We start from the raw sequence: 6000 nt of genomic DNA on the forward strand, positions 1-6000 counted from the left end.
AGTCCAGAAATGGAGGAACCCCAGATCTTGAGTCTGGAAGACAACATGCTTTTGACTCAGATCTTGAGACTGGAAGTCACAAACTTTTGATTCAGATTATGAGGTAGGACGACACATGTAAGCCGCCTGCGGCCACACTAACTGGGTTCCTGAGTGGGAGGCTGGAGCTGTATGGAAGGAAACGGCAAGAGAAATAATGGAGACCAAGACATGTTTCTGTTCAAGGCCCCCAAGTTTACTAAGAGTCTGTGCTTATAAAGGGGGAAGGCCCATCCCCCGCCAATCCATTCTTGGTGCCTGTTGCCAGTCTGTAGGCAGATCTGTGGGATGCTGTCTCATATATCTCCAGGGCTTCTCAGCAGGTAGCAGTGTCTTGGAGAAGAGCAGCAGCAGGTGGCATAATAGAGCCATTTAGGTCTAGGTCGGAAGGCTCCACCCCAGGGGATCTCATTCTCAGAGGGAGCAAGGTCAAAGGCAGCCTACTCAAGGAGGCTGCAGACACAATTTTCATAGCGATCAACACGCACCTATAATCCAGATCTTGAGGCATATGTTTTATCTGGGCCATATCTTCAGCTCAAGGCCTAAATAAGGACAATGGAAGAAGGGAGGGTTCAATCATTCTTTGCCTGCTTGTGCTCACTTTGCAAGAACATTCTTTGGAGCCTATTTTTTTTTTTCAGGATTCCATCTTATACAGAAGTCCAGCTAAAATATCCAGCTTCCTGGAACTGAGCAACTACTAGATTCTTAGACTTTCCGTTCACAACTGGTCGTTGTTGGGTTAGTTGGACTGCAGCCTGTAAATCATTCTAATAAATTTTATTCATACACACACACACACACACACACACTCAAACACAATATATATATATTTATGTATATATTTCTCTGACTCTGGGAATTATAAGAAATAAAAATAAACTCCTTCTTCCCTACGGTGTTTTTGTTTGAGTTTATTACAGCAAAAGAGAAACCTAACTAACACTGAGAAGGCTAGGACGACTTCATGACTGGCTTCAAATTGGGAATTTCCAAGAACTGGGCAAGCTCAGGCAAATCAGTTACTAGGAAAAACAAACAAACGAACAAACAAACATCAAACAAAACAAAACAGGCTTCTGGCAGCTAGTCAGTAACTGCCATGCCATCAGAAGCTGCCCCACCACCTGGCCTGAGACAAGGACAGGGCCTTGGGGGCCTTGAACAGAAACGTGTCTTGGTCTCCATTATTTCTCTTGCTGTTTCCTTCCATACAGGTCAGTAGCAGTTTCCAGAATTCCTCAGCAACAGTTTCTACCACCCCAGGCTCCAGCAATGGTTCTGAAATGTCTTTAGAGATAGAGCCAAGACTAAGACAGAGGTCACCTATCCCTTGTCTGAATTTCCATAATGTGCTTTAATTCCAACCTGTGAGCGAACTTTGGAGTCTTTCTATCTTGGTAATGAGAGACCCCAGCATGCTGGACTTCTGCAGAATAAAACACTTTCTGTGTTTATATACTATTTGAGTCCGGGGTTTCATTCTTTGACGAATCATGGACCCTTACAATACAGTAATAAAGCTTTTTTTTTTTTTTTTTTGTGGTGGCTGTGAGAATGATCCAGCAGAAAAGATATTTATTAAACAGAAGAAAAAAAAAGACATTTCTGGCATGTTCTTGAGGACAGTAGAGGGGCTTCAATCAAATATGAAAATGAATAGAATGGCCTTGGACTGGAGAGAGTCTGGTCAGCTACCAGATACACAAGCAAAGACAGAGTGTAAGTATTCAGATGCAGGCAGGTTTCAAGAGACAGTGGAACCTCTTTTTAAATAGAGAAAGTACCCAAGGAGCTAAAGGGATCTGCAATCCTATAGGTGGAACAGCAATATGAACTAACCGGTACCCCGGAGCTCTTGACTCTAGCTGCATATGTATCAGAAGATGGCCTAGTCGGCCATCAGTGGAAAGAGAGGCCCATTGGTCGTGCAAACTTTATATGCCTCAGTACAGGGGAACGCCAGGGCCAAGAAGTGGGAGTGGGTGGGTAGGGGAGTGGGTGGGGGAGCATGTGGGGGACTTTGGGGATAGCATTGGAAATGTAAATGAAATAAAAACCCAATAAAATATTAATATGTATTTCTTTAGCCTCAGTAAAATAGAAATCCATGAAAGAGAAGTTGTCACAGGAAAGACTGCCTTTGTGAAAAATGCATGACTGTCAGCCTGCTTCCCATTTTGCAACTAGCCACAGTCACTCCTGAGAGTACAGCTAGTGAACACACAAGGTGAATAAACAGGTGTCTTAGTCAGTGTTCTATTGCTGTCAAGAGACACGACCATGGCAAAACTCTTATAAAAGAAAGCCTTTTAATTGAGGGCTTGCAATTCAGAGGGTTAGTCTAATATAAGCCTGGCAGGAAGCTTACTGGCAGGCAGGCAGACATGGCGCTGAAGAAGTAGCTGAGAGCTACATTCTGATCTGCCCGGTGAGAGAACCTTCATGTTTGGTAGGGGCTTTTGAAACCTCAGAGCCCACTCCTAGTTACATACTTTCTACAAGACCACATCTGCAACATGAAGGCCTTATGCTCTAATCCTTACAAATCTTTATGTGCTATTCCTTGGTGACTAATCCACGCAAATCTATAAGCCTGTGGGCACAAGGGAGGCATTCTTATTCAAACCAAGGGAATTGATTTTATCAGAGTTTGAAACTTGCTGATTAAATTTAAAAAACAAGATGGAAGCAAATTTGTTCTGAGTGAATACATTAAAAATAAAAAAAAACAAACTCTCATAGTGTACCAGCAGGCTCATATTCATAAGAGAAAACCTAAAACAGGAAGGAGATGAGCAGTCTGAACAGACAGACAGATAAAGTAGGGAATTATTTGAATCCCAAGACCATTGGGAAAGAAAAGGAATGGTCAGAGAGGAGACTGGTTGAAGGTGCAGTCATTAATGATCTGAGGGGTCCGTGGTCAGGGATGGGTGACAGAGAACAGCATTCTTAGGAGCAAAGGTGTTTGGAGTTAGGGGGATGAGAGGCAGGAATTGGTAATATCCCTAGGAGCCTATTGAAACCACTAATACTTACAGCATAGGCAGTCTTAAATAATGACTGGGCTGTAGTTCTTAGGAGGAAAGGAGATGTTCCCTAGGTCTATAGTTTAAAAAAAAAAAAAAAAAAAAGCAGACATGGGGAGGGATTTTAAAACTGGGCTTTTTTTTTTTTTTTTTTTTGGAACAAGGAGAACGGACCAGTTGTTTGAATGAAGCATGAACAACATCAACACTCCATCTGTCCATCTGTACACAGTGAAGACCGTGTGTGGAAGAACACATATCCAGTTCTGGAAAGATCTATAGGCATTTACAGCAGATGAGTAAAGGTTGTGTGTGAATTCCTTCACAGGCACAGTAGGTTTGGCTGTTACAAGTGTGGGGTGGGGAATGTGATTATTTAAGCTCCAGAATTTACTGCTTTGTGATGGTAATCATGCCTTGGTGACTTGGCTGCCTCCTGTGTAAAACTTGAGGTAGGGGTAGCAAATTTTCATGTGCATAGGACTACTATGCAAAATAAATGAGTTAATGTATGTTAAAATATTTAGGATAACACCTGGCACATCTTAAGAATGTTGTCAACAAACATTATCCACAGTGATGATCGCTCATTTTAATTTGCCTTCCAGAAGTGAAAAATATTGTTATTATTACTCATTTTTAATTTGCCTTTGGGGAGAAAAAAACAGATGTGTGGCAAAAGAAAAAAATATAATTGTTTTCAGCTCAGCTGCGTTTTCTCCAGTTTTCTTTGAACATTTGGTGTCCATATGCTATGCATATATGTGAACTTCTTGCAGGATTAGACCTCTGTAGTATTAAATAATAATTTTCAGCATATGCTATTTTTAATTTTAAAATTCCTAAAATATTCAGAGAAAAAGAAATCCCAAATAAGGGAGCCATCTGTTGGGTGCTTGAACCCCTGAAATAGTCTGGAATTTTAAACCATAGGATAAAAATCACCTCTGAGTTCATATGCATAGGAACTAAACAACTGGGTCTGTGAATATTGGTTTTGACTTGTTTTCAATCTTTCATTGTATTAGATGTAATGTTTTCTCACAGGCACCTTAGTCTTAGGCCATCCTTTCTCATTTGAGATTTCTGAATCATATTTAGACTGGTATACAGGTATGCCTAGTGAAATTGCTCTTTTAAAACTTCATTTTCCAATGTGTGTGTCTTACCTCATTCCTCTGAACAAATCCAATTCTTTTTTTTTTTTTAAGAAGTAAAGTGGAGTTCAGTTTTTATCTGTCCAGTAGTTCTGCACGCCCCTCACACGCCCCTGGCCTCCTTGTCTCAGGGCTCATCAGCAACTGCCCTAGCTTGACAATAAAAAAGCAACTGAAGAAATTTCTTTATAGTTCAGATAACTGCCCCTCTCTCTTCTCTTGTCACTTTTGTGCCTGAGTTTTGAATGCTTTTGTTTTTCCATTCATATTTAACTAGAGAACAAAATACTGCTAATTCCATCTGTGCCTCATTTTCTTGTTGTATCTACATCTACCTGCATACATACAAATCTTCTACCACTTGCAAGCTCAGTGTCTCTCCTTTTCATTCCTTTTTTCCTCTCCTCCCCCATCCTTTTTCCTCCCTTCTTCCAGATGCTAGCTTAAAGAAAAGACACCTGAACCTACACTGCTCCATTTTTGTTATTATTTTGTGCTCACTCATGCCACATTAGAACTTAAGTTTCCAACAATTCCTGAGCCTGTTAAGTACTCCATCAAACTGTTATAATACTTCATTGCTTCTGATGTGAGATTTTATATTGAGAAGGCTAAGCTGACACCATCACCAATTTGAAAATTGGCAGTTCAGGAGACTAGGCCTACGAATTGGGCAAGCCCAGGCAAGTCAGTTACTAGAAAAAATTCAGGCATCAGGCAGCTAGTCAGAAACTGCCCTCTCATCAGAAGCTGTCCAACACCTGGCCTGGGTAATGGGTTAGCAACAGTTTCCAGACTTGCCCATTAACAGTTTCCATCCCCCAAGTCCTGGTAATGGTTCTGAAATGTCTCTTGAGAATGTCACCTACCCTGGATTTCCCCTAATGTGCTTTAAATTGGATCTGCCAGCTCACTTGGTTGTCTCCAACTTGGAATGGGAGACCCCAGCATAAATAAAACACACACATACTCTCTCTCTCTCTCTCTCTCTCTCTCTCTCTCTCTCTCTCTCTCTCTCTCTCTCTCTCTCTCTCTCTCTCCCCCTCCCTCTCTCTCTCTAATTGTGAGAAAAACATTTTCATTATTTATTAAATAATCATTGTTCCTTCTCATTAGTAGTGCTTTTTTCAATTTTTTATTAGATAGTTTCTTCATTTACATTTCAAATGCTATCCTGAAAGTACCCTATACACCCCCCCCCCTGCCCTGCTCCCCTACCCACCCACTCCCACTTCTTGGCCCTTGCATTCCCCTGTACTGGGGCATATAAAGTTTGCAAGACCAAGAGGCCTCTTCCCAATAATGGCCAACTAGGCCATCTTCTGCTACATATGCAGCTAGAGACACAAGCTCTGGGGGTACTGATTAGCTCATATTGTTGTTCCACCTATAGGGTTGCAGGCCCCTTCAGCTCCTTGGGTACTTTCTCTAGCTCCTCCATTGGGGGCCATGTATTCCATCCAATAGATGACTGTGAGCATCCACTTCTGGATTTGCCAGGCACTGGCATAGCTTCACAAGAGACAGCTATATCAAGGTCCTTTTAGCAAAATCTTGCTGGCATATGCAATAGTGTCTGCATTTGGTAGCTGATTATGTGATGAATCCCTGGGTGGGGCAGTCTCTGGATGGTCCATCCTTTCATCTCAGCTCCAACCTTTGTCTCTAACTCCTTCCATGGATATTTTTTCCCTATTCTAAGAAGGAACAAAGTACCTACACTTTGGTCTTCCTTCTTCTTGAGTTTCATGTGTTTTAAAAATTGGATA

This window comes from Mus musculus, chromosome 2, assembly GCF_000001635.26.
Source record: "Mus musculus strain C57BL/6J chromosome 2, GRCm38.p6 C57BL/6J".
Classification (NCBI taxonomy): Eukaryota; Metazoa; Chordata; class Mammalia; order Rodentia; family Muridae; genus Mus; species Mus musculus.